The following is a 21594-nucleotide window of genomic DNA, read 5'->3' on the forward strand; positions in this document are numbered from 1 at the left end:
GGAGGAGGGTTTCTCTATCTAATCTGGTTACTTCTAGGAGAGCTCGATCTATTGTTTTTATGTGATAGCCTCTCTCTAGGAGATCTTTTCTCATTTTCAAGCTCTCTGTGATAAAGACTTCATTGTCAGTACAATTACGTTTTAACCTTATGAATTGCCCTTTGGCTATTCCAAAACCCATATGTTTTGGATGATTGCTTTGGCCATGTAATATGGCATTCGCCGCAATTGGTTTGCGATATAAAGTTGTCTTTATCCGCTGAGTGTCTGTTTTTCCAATCAATAGGAGGTCTAAGTAGGGTATAGATTCTTTATTACTCTCATATGTAAACTGTAAATTAGCATCATTGCAGTTGAGAAATTGAACAAACTCCTTTAATCTAGATGGACCCCCTGTCCAAACGAACAGGAGGTCATCGATGTATCTTTTATACATAGTAATGTAACCCCTGAAGGGATTTGCATCTCCAAAGACGTGGCATGAGAACATGTAATGTCTGAGTATGGCTATTTATATAGTGTTTAATCAGCAGGACATTTCTGTACAATCATATGTAAAACTGCTCCCCTCTTCTCCTCCAGGCAGCTATTTCCCAGTATGAAATGTACCAACAATGTATAAAATTCTCCATGCTAGACTAGAAGCAAGTACTTATGTGTACAAACATAATAAACTATAAGTATACTTAAAACAAAGGAACAACAATGGTCTAACATAGACTTTACCTTTAGAAACATCATTACGTGTTACGTCATACAGGGCATCAGAAAATATATCCCAGGACATGTCTCCTAGTTGGTCAAGGAGTTCCATCAGAATGCCAGGACATTTGTCTTTGTCTGTTGCAAATAAAAGAAATACAAAAAAGTATTAATCAGATCAATTAATTTATTGGATTTGTTTATGTAAATGACATATTTTTTGTGTTTCAGTGTTTATGTTAAAGGCATGTGAAGCATGCTGGGTAATAAGAAACAGAGTATAATAATAGTAATAATAATATGTAATAAAATGATCATGATAATAAAAGTAATAACCATTACTTTTGGGTAGTTAGTATAAGGGTGTATGTAAACAAGGGCACTTATCAAAGGGAGCTAAAAAGTGTGATAAAAATGATAAAAACCTATGGCAGGAAATGTATTAAAGGGAGTCTATAAGGAAGATAAAAGCTGGAATTCTATAGAGTTTTGCTAGGGCTGATTATCATTTTAAGAAAACACCTTTAGACTTTAGAAGAAAGTTCTGCACTACAGTAATGTCTGATGCAGTGTTTCTTATTGTGCTAGTGACTGTTAAATAATGCACAAAGCATAAACTATAATGTGCCATTGTTATCAATGTAATCTATATAGTTTTGTCTGTAACCAGTTGATCCTTCTGTTAATAAACCTACCGTATTCCCTGCGTTGACCAAGTGATTCTGTAATATCCAATAGAAGATCCTCACACTGTTTTGGTGATAGCTGACTAATAAGTCGCAGGAGCATGTGCGGCCCAACGTCATCTGGCACTGGAAAGGATAAATACTGGTGTCAACTTCTAAATTACTATGTATTTAAACTTCAAGTAAACTGCATATGAAACTGGAGAATAATATTACAAAGTGATTTTTGTTTATTACTGCAGCCAATCATTTAAGCACTTAAAATAGACCATACTTTTTATTATCAGTAATAGGGATATAAATAGTAATAACATGACTACCATTGCAATACATAAGTTATATATGGTATCATCTGACAATAACTTGTTCTTATTTATCCACAAATACAGATACACAAAAAAACCTATCTAGCAAATATTATCTAACCTAAATAACTCAGTCTCCTGCTACTCTTAGTTCTACCATATAATATATATATATATATATATATATATATATATATATATATATATATATATATATATATATATATATATATATATATATATGTACACACATATGATACAACATAATAATATCTACAGAAAATTAATTGGTGATAATGTCCCTTTAAATTGCTTCCTTACCTGAGTCGTCACATGCACCAAATTGATAAATAAAGAAAAGCAGCACTGCAATCTTTAAAGCAAACATGATAATTCTCTCAGTATTCACAAGTAAACAACCGGAGTAAAGTGTACTGGGATTTGCTCTAACAGTCTTTATAACATTCAGAGGCAGCTATGACATCACAGGCTACAGCGATTCAAGTATTGACCTCATAGTGTACAATGATAGTTTGTGATGTCATAATCAGAATTTACATGGAAATCTAACAGGATTATAAAGATGCTGTATAATTACTTTAGCTTTCTCTGTTAAAATGAATGATCAGTACAATTTTTATGAGTCTAGGTACTTTTTGGGGTCACTATTGTGTTGCAAATGTCTGTGAAATGGTTTCCAACATTCAGCAGTTTCCTCAAATTATTATAAGATTGAGATCCTTCCCAAATAAAGAAAAAATAATCCAACACCCACATGAGACCTCTTTTGATCTTCTTTGGAGGGGACTACTCAGAGGAACTGGTGGGTGGTGGGAGGTCAGAGTTATTTCTGTGATAAACTATTGCTGCATTAGGAGCAGTAAAACAAACTAATGGGAAATATTATTTGAGTCTTTAATAAAATTTTAAGTATACAGTCACAAAATTAGCATAAGAATTATAACCACAGCTGTGGGTAGAGGCACATTATAGTATTAAGTATTAACCCCTAATCTGCCGACCCGATATCGCCGCCGCCTACATTATAGCTATTAACCCCTAATCTGCTGTCCCTAACACCGCCGACCCCTACATTATAGTTATTAACCCCTAATCTGCCCCCCCAACGTCGCCGCAATCTAACTACAAGTATTAACCCCTAATCTGCCGACCGCAAATCGCCGCCACTATAATAAATGTATTAACCCCTAAACCGCCGCACTCCCGCCTCGCAAACACTATAATACATTTTATTAACCCCTAATCTGCCCTCCCTAACATCGCCGCCACCTACCTACAATTATTAGCCCCTAATCTCCCGCCCCCAACGTCGCCGCTACTATAATAAGGTTATTAACCCCTAAACCTAAGTCTAACCCTAACACTAACACCCCCTAACTTAAATATAATTTAAATAAAACGAAATAAGTTTACTATAGTTAAATAAATGAATCCTATTTAAAACTAAAGACTTACCTGTAAAATAAACCCTAAGATAGCTGCAATATAACTAATAGTTACATTGTGGCTATTTTAGGATTTATTTTTATTTTACAGGCAACTTTGTATTTATTTTAACCAGGTACAATAGCTATTAAATAGTTATTGACTAATTAATAGCTACCTAGTTAAAATAATTACAAAATTACCTGTAAAATAAATCCTAACCTAAGTTACAATTAAACCTAACACTACACTATCATTAAATAAATTAACTACAAGTACCTACAATTATCTACAATTAAATAAACTAAAGTACAAAAAAACCCCACTAAATTACAAAAAAAAAAAACACTAAATTACAAAAAATAAAAAAATATTACAAGAATTTTAAACTAATTACACCTAATCTAAGCCCCCTAATAAAATAACAAAGCCCCCCAAAACAAAAAAAAAAATGCCCTACCCTATACTAAATTACAAAAGTTAACAGCTCTATTACCTTACCAGCCCTGAACAGGGCCCTTTGCGGGGCATGCCCCAAAGAAAACAGCTCTTTTGCCTGTAAAAAAAAAAACACAATCCCCCCCCACATTACAACCCACCACCCACATACCCCTACTCTAACCCAAACCCCCCTTAAATAAACCTAACACTACCCCCCTGAAGATCTCCCTACCTTGAGTCGTGTTCACCCAGCCGGGCCGAAGTCTTCATCCGATGGGGCAGAAGAGGACATCCAGACCGGCAGAAGTCTTCATCCAAGCGGGGCAAGAAGAGGTCTTCCATCCATCATACAAGTACCAAAATACAAACAAACACTAAATTACCAAAAATAATAAAATATTACAATAATTTTAAACTAATTACACCTAATCTAAGCCCCCTACTAGCTATTAATATAGCTACAATATAACTAATAGTTACATTGTAGCTATTTTAGGATTTATATTTATTTTACAGGCAACTTTGTATTTATTTTAACTAGGTACAATAGTTATTAAATAGTTAATAACTATTTAATAACTACCTAGCTAAAATAAATACAAATTTACCTGTAAAATAAATCATAACCTAAGTTACAATTACACCTAATACTACACTATCATTAAATTAACTAAATAAATGAATCCTATATAAAACTAAAGACTTACCTGTAAAATAAACCCTAATATAGCTGCAATATAACTAATAGTTACATTGTAGCTATTTTAGCATTTATATTTATTGTGCAGGCAACTTTGTATTTATTTTAACTAGGTTCAATAGCTATTAAATAGATATTGACTATTTAATAGCTACCTAGTTAAAATAATTACAAAATTACCTGTAAAATAAATCCTAACCTAAGTTACAATTAAACCTAACACTACACTATCATTAAATAAATTAACTACAAGTACCTACAATTAAATACAATGAAATAAACTAAACTAAAGTACAAAAAACAAACACTAAATTACAAAAAATAAAAAAATTACAAGAATTTTAAACTAATTACACCTAATCTAAGCCCCCTAATAAAATAACAAAGCCCCCCAAAATAAAAAAATGCCCTACCCTATACTAAATTACAAAAGTAATCAGCTCTATTACCTTACCAGCCCTTAAAAGGGCCTTTTGCGGGGGCATGCCCCAAAGAAAACAGCTCTTTTGCCTGTAAAAAAAAACACAATACCCCCCCGCCACATTACAACCCACCACCCACATACCCCTACTCTAACCCAAACCCCCCTTAAATAAACCTAACACTACCCCCCTGAAGATCTCTCTACCGTGTCTTCACCCAGCGGGCCGAAGTCTTCATCCGATCGGGCAGAAGAGGACATCCAGACCGGCAGAAGTCTTCATCCAAGCGGGGCAAGAAGAGGTCTTCCATCCATCAGAAGTCTTGATCCAGGCGGCATCTTCTCTGTTTATCCATCCGGAGCGGCAGCATCCTGAAGACATCCCACGCAGAGCATCCTCTTCTTTCTTGATCCCACGACTAAGTGACTGTACCTTTAAGTGACGTCATCCAAGATGGCGTCCCTTGAATTCCGATTGGCTGATAGGATTCTATCAGCCAATCGGAATTAAGGTAGGAAAAATCTGATTGGTTGATTCAATCAGCCAATCAGATTCAAGTTCAATCCGATTGGCTGATCCAATCAGCCAATCAGATTGACCTCACATTCTATTGGCTGTTCCGATCAGAGTAGGGGTATGTGGGTGGTGGGTTGTAATGTGGGGGGGGGGTATTGTGTTTTTTTTTACAGGCAAAAGAGCTGTTTTCTTTGGGACTATTAGTTATATTGTAGCTATATTAATAGCTAGTAGGAGGCTTAGATTAGGTGTAATTAGTTTAAAATTATTGTAATATTTTATTATTTTTGGTAATTTAGTGTTTGTTTGTTTTTTTGTACTTTTCTGATGGATGGAAGACCTCTTCTTGCCCCGCTTGGATAAAGACTTCTGCCGGTCTGGATGTCCTCTTCTGCCCCATCAGATGAAGACTTCGGCCCGGCTTGGTGAACACGACTCAAGGTAGGGAGATCTTCAGGGGGGTAGTGTTAGGTTTATTTAAGGGGGGTTTGGGTTAGAGTAGGGGTATGTGGGTGTTGGGTTGTAATGTGGGGGTGGTATTGTGTTTTTTTTTTTACAGGCAAAAGAGCTGTTTTCTTTGGGGCATGCCCCAGCAAAAGGCCCTTTTAAGGGCTGGTAAGGTAATAGAGCTGTTAACTTTTGTAATTTAGTGTAGGGTAGGGCATTTTTTTATTTTGGGGGGCTTTGTTATTTTATTAGATTAGGTGTAATTAGTTTAAAATTCTTGTAATATTTTTTTATTTTTTGTAATTTAGTGTTTGTTTTTTTTTGTAATTTAGTGGGGTTTTTTTGTACTTTAGTTTATTTAATTGTAGATAATTGTAGGTACTTGTAGTTAATTTATTTAATGATAGTGTAGTGTTAGGTTTAATTGTAACTTAGGTTAGGATTTATTTTACAGGTAATTTTGTAATTATTTTAACTAGGTAGCTATTAATTAGTCAATAACTATTTAATAGCTATTGTACCTAGTTAAAATAAATACAAAGTTGCCTGTAAAATAAATATAAATGCTAAAATAGCTACAATGTAACTATTAGTTATATTGCAGCTATATTAGGGTTTATTTTACAGGTAAGTATTTAGTTTTAAATATGATTCATTTATTTAATTAATTTAATGATAGTGTAGTGTTAGGTGTAATTGTAACTTAGGTTAGGATTTATTTTACAGGTAAATTTGTATTTATTTTAGCTAGGTAGTTATTAAATAGTTATTAACTATTTAATAACTATTGTACCTAGTTAAAATAAATACAAAGTTACCTGTAAAATAAAAATAAATCCTAAAATAGCTACAATGTAACTATTAGTTATATTGCAGCTATCTTAGGGTTTATTTTACAGGTAAGTCTTTAGTTTTAAATAGGATTCATTTATTTAACTATAGTAAACTTATTTTGTTTTATTTGAATTATATTTAAGTTAGGGGGTGTTAGTGTTAGGGTTAGACTTAGGTTTAGGGGTTAATAACCTTATTATAGTAGCGGCGACATTGGGGGCGGGAGATTAGGGGTTAATAATTGTAGGTAGGTGGCGGCGATGTTAGGGAGGGCAGATTAGGGGTTAATAAAATGTATTATAGTGTTTGCGAGGCGGGAGTACGGCGGTTTAGGGGTTAATACATTTATTATAGTGGCGGCGATTTGCGGTCGGCAGATTAGGGGTTAATACTTGTAGTTAGATTGCGGCGACGTTGGGGGGCAGATTAGGGGTTAATAACTATAATGTAGGGGTCGGCGGTGTTAGGGACACCAGATTAGGGGTTAATAGCTATAATATAGGCGGCGATATCGGGTCGGCAGATTAGGGGTTAATACTTGTAGTTAGATTGCGGCGACGTTGGGGGGGGCAGATTAGGGGTTAATAACTATAATGTAGGGGTCGGCGGTGTTAGGGACACCAGATTAGGGGTTAATAGCTATAATGTAGGCGGCGGCGATATTGGGTCGGCAGATTAGGGGTTAATACTTGTAGTTAGATTGCGGCGACGTTGGGGGGGGGCAGATTAGGGGTTAATAACTATAATATAGGGGTCGGCGGTGTTAGGGACAGCAGATTAGGGGTTAATAGCTATAATGTAGGCGGCGATATCGGGTCGGCAGATTAGGGGTTAATACTTGTAGTTAGATTGCGGCGACGTTGGGGGGGCAGATTAGGGGTTAATAACTATAATGTAGGGGTCGGCGGTGTTAGGGACAGCAGATTAGGGGTTAATAGCTATAATGTAGGCGGCGGCGATATCGGGTCGGCAGATTAGGGGTTAATACTTGTAGATAGATTGCGGCGACGTTGGGGGGGCAGATTAGGGGTTAATAACTATAATGTAGGGGTCGGCGGTGTTAGGGACAGCAGATTAGGGGTTAATAGCTATAATGTAGGTTGCGGCGATATCCGATCGGCAGATTAGGGGTTAAATAATGTTATTATAGGGTTTGCGATGTGGGGGGGCCTCGGTTTAGTGGTTCATAGGTAGTTTATGGGTGTTAGTGACTTAGTGTACTAAAACATACCGAATTTCGGAACCGAATAGAACCGAATTCAGCCGAATCCGAATAAATCCGAAACGAATTTATTCGGATCCGAATAAATCCGAAACGAATTTATTCAAATTTTGCCGAATCCGATTCGATCCGAAACTAAATTCGAAAAGTCCGAATCGATCCGAACCGAAAACGAACCGAATTTTTTAGCCGTGCACATGTCTAGTAGTCTCTTGAATTTAGGTTTAAAAGACATCAGAGCAGATTACAAGTGGAGCGCTATTTACCATTCCCACTCAACTCAGCGTTTTGTGTGTGTCAGTTGCGCTTGTATTATGAGTTGAAAGTAAACTGTTTTCGCTCACGCACTAATCGTGCATAAAAAGCCAAACTTACAATATTGCACGCACAATAACCTTTTCCTCCATAGAAGTCAATGGAACAAAAAAAATCCTAACAAACCCGATCGCATATTCTCATGTGCGTTAACCCTACATGAAAATATAAATATTTATAAATATATACTTATTCCTAAATATATATTTCTATATATCTGATAGTATTTTGGTACAATATATATATATGTATACTTCCAAACAAAAAAATCCAGCGAACTCGGGCTTCAAACAAGGGGTGAGTTTATTGAAAATCTCAAATAAATTTCAACACAGTGAAAAACAAAAACACTTTAAATGAGGGTGGTAAAATAAAAAGAGCTAATAATTGCGCTGTGACCTTAGGCTACCAGTCGGTCTATATATATGTATGTATGTATGTATGTATGTATGTATGTATGTATGTATGTATGTATGTATGTATGTATATATATATATATATATATATATATATATATATACACACACAGTATATATATACGTATATATATATATATTTATATATATATATATATACACACATGATTATATATAGGTATAGATATATACAGATAAAGGCCTCTAGTTATCAAGCCGTCGACTTTCTTGCATTCAACGGCACCAATACGCTTGCCTAACATCGCTGCCGTGGACCTGAATACGTTCTCTAAAATTATCAAGAAAGCTGTCAAAAAGCCGCGCACCAAGTACGGAGTGATCAGCAGCGGACTGTTGTTAACTAACAGTCATCGATCTTGCTGCTCTTCGGCTTATTCGCAGCTTTCTTGGTACCCTGTCACTAAGCACCCACACTAAACTATACTGTTTTACCCCCTATACCGCCGCTCCCAGACCCACCGCACCTAAATAAAGTTATTAACCCCTAAACCGCCATTCCCGGAGCCCACCGCCACCTACATTATATGTATTAACCCCTAAACTGCCGCTCCTGGACCCCGCCGCAACTAAATAAAATGTTTAACCCCTAAACCGCCGCTCACGGACACCTACATTATATTTATTAACCCCTAATCTGCCCCCCCTACACCGCTGCCACTATATGAAATTTATTAACCCCAATCCTAAATCTAACCCTAACACCCCTTAATTTAAATATAATTTAAATTAATCTAAATAAATAATCCTATCATTAAATAAATTATTCCTATTTAAAACTAAATACTTACCTATAAAATAAACCCTAAGATAGCTACAATATAACTAATAGTTACATTGTAGCTATTTTAGAATTTATTTTTATTTTACTGGCAAGTTTGTATTTATTTTAACTAGGTAGAATAGTTACTAAATAGTTACTAACTATTTAATAACTTCCTAGCTAAAATAAATACAAATTTACCTGTAAAATAAAACCTAACCAAAGTTACAATTACACCTAACACTACACTATCATTAAATTAATTACCTAAACTAAATACAATTATATAAAATTAAATAAAATTATCTAAAGTATGTAAAAAAACAAACACTAAATTACAGCAAATAATAAAATAATTACAAGAATTTGAAACTAATTACACCTAATCTAATGCCCCTAATAAAATAACCCCCCCCCCAAAAAAATAATAAAAATCCATACCCTACACTAAATTACAAATAGCCCTTAAAAGGGCCTTTTGCTGGGCATTGCCCCAAAGTAATCAGCTCTTTTACCTGTAAAAAAATACAATACCCCCCCCAACATTACAACCCACCACCCACACACCCAACCCTATTCTAAAACCCACCCAATCCCCCCTTAATAAAACCTAACACTACCCCCTTGAAGATCACCCTACCTTGAGACGTCTTCTCCCAACCGGGCAGAAGTGGTCCTCCAGACGGCCAGAAGTCTTCATCCTATACGGGCAGAAGAGGACCTCCAGACGGGCAGAAGTCTTCATCCAGACGGCATCTTCTATCTTCATCCATCCGGAGCGGAGTGGGTCCATCTTCAAGACATCCGACGCGGAGCATCCTTCAAGGCACTTGAATTCTGATTGGCTGATAGAATTCTATCAGCCAATGGGAATTAAGGTAGGAAAAATCCTATTGGCTGTTGCATCAGCTAATAGGATTTTTCCTACCTTAATTCTGACAGTAACTACTGATAACCCTTGGATGTGACAGTATCCTGAGTCATTTACGTTGGTGGTTTAGCCGCATCTGACCTAAACAGAGCAACAGCTTCATAATAGATCAGAACCGACTACATTTGGCTTAATACTTTATGAAAAATAATAGGATGGGTTAAACCCGCATTATCACTTTTACTCTGAAATACAACTATCAGCGGGCAGTGCCCTGTGACATAAGCATAACTGCTTGGATATCGTAGCTATTTACCTCCAATTATATGTGTTTTAATTGCGGATAACTTTGAAGATAGAGATATAGCCATATATTATAAACCCAGATCATAATAATTTCAAATCCTAGTTAACTATGTTGGTGGTTTACCTAAGTACATCTAACGGTATTTTACAAGCCCCCTAAGTGATTTGAATCTACCTAATTGGGTAATATATTTTCCATAAAGAAGGTGGGTCAACCCCTTCCTATAAGAACAGTACCTGTAAGACTCATAAATAATAAAGTATACCTATTGGAATATCACAGGTACTATTAGATTTACTTAATAACTCATTCACCTAAGGGTAGTGTCTTATGACACGGGCGAAATTACCTTAATTTTACTGTAATTCAATTTTAGGTATATCTATACCAATTGCGGACATCACTGGATATTGAGAAGTATGCTCTTTCGTCTGTTAAGAGGACAGTATTACAATTAGTCTAAATGTCCCTTGCTCTTTTTTTGGCACTATCCCCACCAGTGAAATTACCATATCGACTAATGGTGGTTTTTTTAAACGGACCAGCTACCCTCCCTAACTTAACCTCTTTTGTAAGTTTCTGTTTCACCACCTCAGGGGATTGGTAAGCTGATATTAAGTTACGCGATTTTCCCATTTTAATTTCGGCTTGCGTTGGTATACAGAAGCCATTCGTAAATGACTGTCAGAAAGGTGGCTCTTTTAGTGTTTTTGTATGTTCTTAGCATTTTTACAATTATTGGGATATGGAGCGGGTGTATATGTGAATGGGGATAGTTAGTTTGGGCCTGGCTGGCTTCCTTGCCTTGGGTGGGCCTAAAGGGCCACCTGGTGTTTCTATTACAGTCGGCTCCTGGGTGAGTTCCCTTACAGTATCTGCATGCATGGTTAAAATTGCAGTTTTGTGTGTCACATTTTTTGTCGTTATATGCCCAACATATCTTTTTATTACCCTCCTCCATTGTGTTATTTCCCCAGCTGTTACCATAATAATTCCCCTTCTGCCTATGATTTCCGTCCGGTTTCACTAGTCTATGCCACATGTCCAGTTATTTTCTCCCAAAATATTTGTTGCTTGCTTTTCCCAATTTTTTTCTAAATTCAGTGTCATAATCCCTCCATGCCTGACCTCCAAAAGTTGTGTATACCTCCAATATGGTATGCATATATCTAGTTAAACTCTTCCCCTGTGTGGGTCTATCTTTCAAGTAGCATGCTGCGTATATAAGAAAACCCTTCATCCATTGTACAATGTCCCTCCTGGGGGCATCATTTTTTCTTTGCAATCTATCGTGTTTTTTATCTTTATCTTTTACTGCCTCCTTGGTTAATTGGAACACATCTATGTACCTGCCGAACCTGGCTTTTCTTATAGTTTTTTGTTTCAAATTCCCATAATGGATCCAATTCGCAGGGGATACCTGACCTCTCTGACAATTTTGCAATTTCCCCCACCTCCTCTATTTGTTTGCTAGCTCCCTTTAAGGAGTTATTTACCTTTGCCCCTGTTGTAGCCTCGCTTTTCCTGGCTATGGAACTATGCTTGTTTTTTTTCTCATTTTTTGAAGTAATTTAAGAATCGTATCACACTTGTTCCTATCATTTCCCCCCACATCTGAATCGGATTCAGATCCATAGCTGTCCGAGCCCAAGTCAGATGAGGAATTTATATCACTTATATCACATAAATCGTTATACTCACTCAGGCCCTTGGTTGCATCCATCTGATCCCTGCATATTAGAACAGACAAAGAATGAAGGGGAATAATACTGGGGGGATGGAGGAATGTGCCACCTATAGTTACGTAGGCTATGAGGTTTATAGGGGGGGTTGATGAGGAGTGGCCCTGGGATGGAATGCCCAGATGGCTACCAGGGGGGATTCATGGGCCCTGAGGAACACGGGAAGCCCCTTGGCTGGCAGGCAGCTAGGAGGAGTGATAACTGTGCCTGCTACCCCTGAATGGTATATATGGGGAGAGGGACCGGGCCTGGTATGTTTATCAGGGCCTATTCCCATAGATGGGGGCCTGATGTGACCGGAAGGGGAATTTATGAGGCTGTGCGCATGCGCGGCCAGAAGCGATGTCCCTGTTCGCTTCCAGTGCCGCTTCAGAGGAGGGGAATGACCGGGGGGGCCCTCCGAGTCTGCTTGTATATTAGGGGAGGGAACGGAGGTACCCTTGTTATCCTCCATTCCCTGGGAACAATAGGCCTTGCCTGGCGTTGGTTCCGATATTGGGGAGGGGGTGTAGGGGTCATCGCAGTGCCGGCCTTGTTAGAAGGGGACCACCTAAGGCCCACAGCTGCCACATGGGCTCCAGGGGAAGAGTGATAAGCAGGCAGATGGCAGGGGGGTATCCATGCGGGAGGAACTGGGCGGAAGGTACAGGAGGCCTGGGGAGGATGGCCTGGGAACCGGATAGTCGACTAGGGAAGGCGAGCTACAGTGGGAGCTGCTAGAGCTGCTTGTGGATGCGAGAGAAGGGGGGGATAAGGGGGAAGGGAGGTAGGACAACCAGGGGAAGGAGAAGGGATGGAGGGTGCAGAGGAAATTTTAGCCCCTAATTTATACTTAACTGCTGCTCTTTTGTTCCTCCTAGGTAGCTGAACGGTTACCACACTGTCCTGCAGTCTTTTAGGGGGAATCTGTTTCCTGCTTCGCCGATCCATGCTGCTTCAGCCTCCAAGAATGCCCAGACCTGACCCTGCAACAAGACAACAAAAAGACAGAGTTGAATCTGATGATACAAAGAAAGGTAAGCCCTTATATCCCTTCTTATCCCCCTCTCTGGACCCTCCCCTGGTCTATCCCTATTTCTCCCCCCCTTTACCACTCCCCTTTTTCTTTGTTTTGCACTCAGTTCCCCCCACCCCAATCCCCTTGCTAGTAGGGAGTGCAGAGCTGCATGCCGTGTTAATAGTGATGTCGCGAATAGTTCGCCGGCGAATAGTTCCTGGTGAACATAGCATGTTCGCGTTCGCCACGGCAGGCGAACATATGCGATGTTCGATCCGCCCCCTATTCATCATCATTGAGTAATACTTTGACCCTGTACCTCACAGTAAGCAGGCACATTCCAGCCAATCAGCAGCAGACCCTCCTTCCCAGACCCTCCTACCTCCTGGACAGCATCCATTTTAGATTCATTCGGAAGCTGCATTCTTAGGGAGAGGAGGGACAGTGTAGCTGCTTCTGATTAATAGGGAAATCTATAGCTAGGCTAGTGTATTCAGTGTCCACTACAGTCCTGAAGGACTCATCTGATCTCTGCTGTAAGGACAGCACCCCAAAAAGCCCTTTTTAGGGCTGCTTTTTTTCCCTGTGTAATCTAATTGCAGTTGCCTGCCTGCCAGCGTGTGTGTCAGCCTCACAGCGTATACTGTGCCCACTTGCCCAGTGCCACCACTCATATCTGGTGTAACAGTAGTGTAAATTAAAAAAAAAAAAACTTTTTTGACTGTGAAACATCAGTCTGCTTGTGTAATCTAATTGCAGTTGCCTGCCTGCCAGCGTGTGTGTCAGGCTCACAGCATATACTGTGCCCACTTGCCCAGTGCCACCACTCATATCTTGTTTAATAGTAGTGTAAGTGTACATTTAAAAAAAAAAAAACTTTTTGGACTGTGAAACATCAGTCTGCTTTTTTTGTGTCAGGCTCACAGCGTATACTGTGCCCACTTGCCCAGTGCCACCACTCATATCTTGTTTAATAGTAGTGTAAGTGTACATTTAAAAAAAAAAAAACTTTTTGGACTGTGAAACATCAGTCTTCTTTTTTGTGTCAGGCTCACAGCGTATACTGTGCCCACTTGCCCAGTGGCACCACTCATATCTTGTTTAATAGTAGTGTAAGTTTACATTTTAAAAAAAAAAAAAATTTTGGACTGTGAAACATCAGTCTGCTTTTTTGTGTCAGGCTCACAGCGTATACTGTGCGCACTTGCCCAGTGGCACCACTCATATCTTGTTTAATAGTAGTGTAAGTGTACATTTTAAAAAAAATAACTTTTTGGACTGTGAAACATCAGTCTGCTTTTTTGTGTCAGGCTCACAGCATATACTGTGCCCACTTGCCCAGTGGCACCACTCATATCTTGTTTAATAGTAGTGTAAGTGTAGATTTAAAAAAAAAAAAATTTTGGACTGTGAAACATCAGTCTGCTTTTTTTGTGTCAGGCTCACAGCGTATACTGTGCCCACTTGCCCAGTGCCACCACTCATATCTTGTTTAATAGTAGTGTAAGTGTACATTTAAAAAAAAAAAAACTTTTTGGACTGTGAAACATCAGTCTGCTTTTTTGTGTCAGGCTCACAGCGTATACTGTGCCCACTTGCCCAGTGCCACCACTCATATCTTGTTTAATAGTAGTGTAAGTGTACATTTAAAAAAAAAAAACTTTTTTGACTGTGAAACATCAGTCTGCTTTTTTGTGTCAGACTCACGGCGTATACTGTGCCCACTTGCCCAGTGGCACCACTCATATCTTGTTTAATAGTAGTGTAAGTGTACATTTAAAAAAAAAAAAACCTTTTTGGACTGTGAAACATCAGTCTGCTTTTTTGTGTCAGGCTCACAGCGTATACTGTGCCCACTTGCCCAGTGCCCCCACTCATATCTTGTTTAATAGTAGTGTAAGTGTACATTTAAAAAAAAAAAAAAACTTTTTGGACTGTGAAACATCAGTCTGCTTTTTTGTTTCAGGCTCACAGCGTATACTGTGCCCACTTGCCCAGTGCCACCACTCATATCTTGTTTAATAGTAGTGTAAGTGTACATTTAAAAAAAAAACTTTTTGGACTGTGAAACATCAGTCTGCTTTTTTGTGTCAGGCTCACAGCGTATACTGTGCCCACTTGCCAAGTGGCACCACTCATATCTTGTTTAATAGTAGTGTAAGTGTACATTTTAAAAAAAAAAAAACTTTTTGGACTGTGAAACATCAGTCTGCTTTTTTGTGTCAGGCTCACAGCGTATACTGTGCCCACTTGCCCAGTGCCACCACTCATATCTTGTTTAATAGTAGTGTAAGTGTACATTTAAAAAAAAAACTTTTTGGACTGTGAAACATCAGTCTGCTTTTTTGTGTCAGGCTCACAGCGTATACTGTGCCCACTTGCCCAGTGCCACCACTCATATCTTGTTTAATATTAGTGTAAGTGTACATTTAAAAAAAAAAAAACTTTTTTGACTGTGAAACATCAGTCTGCTTTTTTGAGTCAGGCTCACATGCTCTCTTAGGTTGTTTATGCTATACTCTGTTCATTTATTTGTGTCAATATAGTGTCGAACCTGTAAGTAGGCAAAAAATTGTGTCTTCCCCAGATTAAATTCTTTCAGCAGCAAATCAAATGGTTTGACAATTTTGTGTTGTAAATCAATTAGTTGGGTAATCCCTCTTAAGCCTCTTTTTTCCCACTCACAAAATACATAAGATTCCATTCCACTTATAAACTGTGGATTCCCTCTTATAGGTAAATATTGCGAAATTTTGAAATCTATTTTCAAGGCCCAACATACTTTTTTCAATGCTGTCACTATATTGTGGATTGTATATCTAAAATTCTTTTTCTTAATGGGACTCACCACTTGCGCGTGCAACAGTGCTCTCAGATAGAAAGGAGATAGCTCCAAGTTCTCGTCTTGATAATTAGTTATATATTCTGCACCTGTTATCCAATCTAGCGCATTTTTGGCTAGGCATACCCAATTATATATTTTTATGTTAGGGAGGGCCAATCTCCCCTCATTTCTCATATGCGCTAAGTTCTTGAGACCTATGCGTGGCTTCCCTCTGCCCCCAAAAAATTGTCTACATTGGTGGTTAAATTTTTGGAGGTCCTTTGCCACAATAAATACTGGGATATTTTGCATGAGGAAAATAATTTTTGGGAAAAGCATCATCTTGATCAGGAATATTTTTGCTGAGAGAGAGAGTGGTAAGTTAGCCCAATTTTTTAAATACTGCTCGCATTTCTGCCAAATGGGGGGGGTAGTTAAGACTATACGATTCATCTGGGTTCTTTGAAATAGTGATCCCCAGATATTTAATTTTCCCCTTTGCTATTCTGAACGGGTTTTCAAGCAGGCTATTCCTTCTTTTTTGAATCCATAAGATCTCGGATTTATTTAGGTTAATTTTATAGCCAGAGAATTTACTAAATTCACCAATTATTTCAATAACACGCGGTATATTAACCCTAGAATTACCTATGTAGAAGAGGATGTCATCCGCGTACATAGAAAGTATGATTCTCCTACCGCCCAATAAAACGTCTTCAAGTTTATCCCTGCATTTAATTGCCAGTGGTTCTAATGATAGATTAAACAATAATGGTGATAATGGACAGCCCTGTCTTGTTCCTTTCTGAAGCGTTAGCGGAGGGGAGTTCAAGCCATTGATATTTACATAAGAGATAGGGTCTTGATAAATTAACTTAACATAGTTAAAAAAAATTTCCTGCAATCCCGAAACTGTTCAGTGCTGTATAGAGATGATCCCATATTATAGAGTCGAATGCCTTTTCGGCATCGACCGTTAATAAGGCAAAGTCCTCTTGAAAATTAGGCTTGTCACTCCTCACCGCCAAGGCTTGTTCTATTAGGAACATGGTGGTTCTAATATTCTTTTGTGACAACCTACCTGGCATAAAACCAGATTGGTCCGTATTTATAATTTCCCCTATGATTTTCTTGAGTCTGTTTGCCATAATACTGGCCGCAAATTTTGTAATCTACATTAAGTAGGGAGATTGGGCGATAAGAGTCCATAGATTCTATGTCCTTGTCTTTCTTATATATTAATGTAATATTCGCTGCCAAAAAATATTTAGAGGGTTTAATATTATCAATAAAATAGCTTTTATAAAGTCTTTCAAGGATCTGGATGACATCCTCCTGCAGGATTTTGTAAAATTCTATTGGGATTGAGTCTGGGCCTGGGGCTTTGCCATTCGAAGATTTCTTAATTACTGATATAATTTCCTCTTCCGAAATCTCTTTATTTAAAGCTTCACGCTGCTCATCATTAATCTTTGAAATTTATATATTCTTCCAAAAATTGTCTTTAACCTCTGGCTCAACCTTCTTGGAAGCAAATAGAGTCTTGAAAAACCTCTGAAACTGTAGTAATATATCTTTGGGGGCGGTAAATCTTTTTTCATTGACCTTGATAGCGCCAATAAAATTATTCCTCTTTCTACTTTTAACCATATTGGCTAATGATTTAGCCAATTTTGGGGAGAATCTTTTAAATCTGGCATGGTTATCGATACCTGCTTTTGACACTTGTTGATTTAAAAAGACTTCTCTCTCTAGTTTTGCTTTTTGATAGTCAGACCAGTTCGGCTTACTCTGATTTTCTAGGTACTTTGCATATTTATTTTTTAACTGGTTGGCTAGTTGCATTTCCCTTTTAACTATATTTTTTCTTCTAGCAATCATGTAGGCCTTAATCTGACCTCTAAAAAAGGCCTTTGCCGATTCCCAAAAAATTTAAATTTTTGGAAGATAGCTTTTATTAAAATACATAAACTCCCTCCATTTAGCCTGCAACCAGTTCCTAAATTTAATATTAGAGATGAGAAATGAGGGAAAATAAAACCCCATCCTATCCTTCCGTTTGGCAGCATACTGTCTCATTGTTAGTGATATTATAGCATGATCTGAGATCAAAATATTATTAATATTAGTCACTATCTCAGCTCTCAAAAGTGATTCACTGATTAGAAACATATCAATCCTTGAAAAATTGTTGTGCGTTTTTGACTCGCAGGTGAAAGCTCTATCATCTGGATGTTGTAATCTCCAGATGTCTTTTAGTTTCAGTTTCTTAATAAATTTCACTAACCCTTCTACTTCTTTTCGATATCTATTGGTTTGGGAACATTTAAAACGGTCCAGATAAGAATTACATACACAATTAAAATCCCCTCCAATTATTAATTCAGAATCTATAAAGTCAATTAGTTTGGAGAAGATAGTCTTCCAAAAGGTCGGACAGTGTTCATTCGGGGCGTAAATATTACACAAGGTAAAATTTTGTTCCTGGATACAGACATTAAGAATTAAGTACCTGCCCTCTTTATCTATTATCTGATATTTAATCTCATAATTGAGTTTTTTATTAAAAAACTGCTGGCACTGCTGCCAAGTTTTGTTTAATGTTAGTTTGTTTATAATATAAGGTGGTAAGATTATTTTCAACCCTGTTCTGGAATTTCTCAATTATATTTCCTCGACTTTGTATCGCATAAAAGGTAAATGGTTTTTTAAGTTTTCGGTATACCCCTGTTGTAATCTGCTAGAGTTCCTTCTGTTCTACTTTCTTCTGCTAAAGATTCCAATGTGTTCAGATCACACTGATGCTGGAAATTTAATTCACTAGCATCATCATTTCCAATTAAGCTAGGCCGAACAGCCATGCTTTCTTGTGACTGATCTTCATTGGAATCATAGCTGCTTAATGAGAAGTGTTTTTTTTTTTTTAGAGTCAATTTTCTGATCAATTTATTGACATTTAGGAGTGTATTAAATAAATTAAATGTATTGGTAGGTACAAATCCTAACCCCAATCCTAATAATTTTGATTCTACATTATTCAAAGGATATTGGGATAGATTAATAACATTTGTTATTAGTAGTGTGTCTGTCTCTGTTGTGTTCTGAGAGGGTACCTCCCTCATGTGGGTCCTAGTATATCTTGCCCCCCCCCCGTCTGATTTTGGCTGGGGAATAGAAAAAACCTGATTCATTTCTGTTCTTTCAATGTTATCAGGGTTATTTGCAGTATGTAAATGTTCAACTGCTGAGGTGCTATACTTGGAACCTTTTTGTGTGTTTTTAACCCCTTAACGACCAAGGACGTACGCCACACGTCCTCTAAAAAAATACACTTAATGACCGAGGACGTGTGGCGTACGTCCTTGGTCTGGAAAGCAGCTGGAAGCGATCCTGCTCGCTTCCAGCTGCTTTCCGGTTATTGCAGTGATGCCTCGATATGGAGGCATCCTGCAATAACCCCCCTTGGCCATCCGATGCAGAGAGAGCCACTCTGTGGCCCTCTCTGCACCGGACATCGATGGCCGGTATCGTTGGTGGGTGGGAGCTTACGTGGGAGGCGGGTGGGCGGCCATCGATGTTGTGTATGGAGTGGAGGGGGGCGGGATCAGGGGCGGGACCCACGGGGCGCGCACGGGAGCGCGCGCGTGCACGGGGGTTGGAGGGCGGGCGCGTGCACGGGGCGGGAGCGGGTGGGAACCGCTACACTACAGAAAAACTTAGTAAAAAGTATTAAAAAAAAATGAAGTTTAAACTTGAAAAAATATAATCTCAGGGATCTGGAAGGGGTGGGGGGTTGGTCTTGGTGGGGGGGAAAGCTACACTACAGAAAATTGCTTTTTTTTTAATAAAATGGCACTTTTTTTGCAAAACTGGGTACTGGCAGACAGCTGCCAGTACCCAAGATGGCGCCCATTAAGGCAGAGGGGAAGGGTTAGAGAGCTGTTAGGTGGGGGATCAGTGAGGTTGGGGTCTAAGAGGGGATCATACACATCAGCATATGTAAATATGCTTTTTTTAAAAAAAAAAAATGGCCAAATACCTTTTATTTTAGTACTGGCAGAGTTTCTGCCAGTACTTAAGATGGCGGGGACAATTGTGGGGTGGGGGAGGGAAGAGAGCTGTTTTGGAGGGATCAGGGGGTCTGATTTTTCAGGTGGGAGGCTGAGCTCTACACTAAAGATAAAATTAACCCTGCAAGCTCCCTACAAGCTACATAATTAACCCCTTCACTGCTAGCCATAATACACGTGTGATGCGCAGCGGCATTTAGAGGCCTTCTAATTACCAAAAAGCAATGCCAAAGCCATATATGTCTGCTATTTCTGAACAAAGGGGATCCCAGAGAAGCATTTACAACCATTTGTGCCATAATTGCACAAGCTGTTTGTAAATAATTTCAGTGAGAAACCTAAAATTGAGAAAAATTTAACTTTTTTTTTAATTTGATCGCATTTGGCGGTGAAATGGTGGCATAAAATATACTAAAATTGGCCTAGATCAATACTTGGGGTTGTCTACTACACTACACTAAAGCTAAAACTATCCCAAAAAGCTCCCTACATGCTCCCTAATTAACCCCTTCACTGCTGGGCATAATACACGTGTGGTGCGCAGTGGCATTTAGGGGCCTTCTAATTACCAAAAAGCAACGCCAAAGTCATATATGTCTGCTATTTCTGAACAAAGGGGATCCCAGATAAGAATTTACAACAATTTATGCCATAATTGCACAAGCTGTTTGTAAATAATTTAAGTTAGAAACCAAAAGTTTGTGAAAAAATTTGTGAAAAGTGAACGATTTTTTGTATTTGATTGCATTTGGCGGTGAAATGGTGGCATGAAATATACCAAATTGGGCCTAGATCAATACTTTGGGTTGTCTACTAAAAAAAAATATATACATGTCAATGGATATTCAGAGATTCCTGAAAGATATCAGTGTTCTAATGTAACTAGCGCTAATTTTGAAAAGAAATGGTTTGGAAATAGCAAAGTGCTACTTGTATTTATGGCCCTATAGTTTACAAAAAAAGCAAAGAACATGTAAACATTGGGTATTTCTAAACTCAGGACAAAATTTAGAAACTATTTAGCATGGGTGTTTTTTTGTGGTTGTAGATGTGTAACAGATTTTGGGGGTCAAAGTTAGAAAAAGTGTGTTTTTTTCCATTTTTTCCTCATATTTTATAAATTTTTTTATAGTAAATTATAAGATATGATGAAAATAATGGTATCTTTAGAAAGTCCATTTAATGGCGAGAAAAACGGTATATAATATGTGTGGGTACAGTAAATGAGTAAGAGGAAAATTACAGCTAAACACAAACACCTCAAAAATGTAAAAATAGCCTTGGTCCCAAACGGACAGAAAATGGAAAAGTGCTGTGGTCATTAAGGGGTTAAGAATAGATACAGGCTGTTGTGCATTTGCTTTAGGTCTAACCACTAACTGACTGTAATTAGTTTTCGGCTGATAATTATACTGCTGATTTTGAGTTAGTTGCCTAGCTTGGTAGCCAGACCCTGAATCCTCCTCCCCTCCTGAGATAGAGCTATCTCCTGTGGCCTCTGTTTCGCTATCTGAAAATTGAATGTGTCTGTTGTTACTACTATTACTGTT

Source organism: Bombina bombina, chromosome 1, assembly GCF_027579735.1.
Source record: "Bombina bombina isolate aBomBom1 chromosome 1, aBomBom1.pri, whole genome shotgun sequence".
Taxonomy (NCBI): domain Eukaryota; kingdom Metazoa; phylum Chordata; class Amphibia; order Anura; family Bombinatoridae; genus Bombina; species Bombina bombina.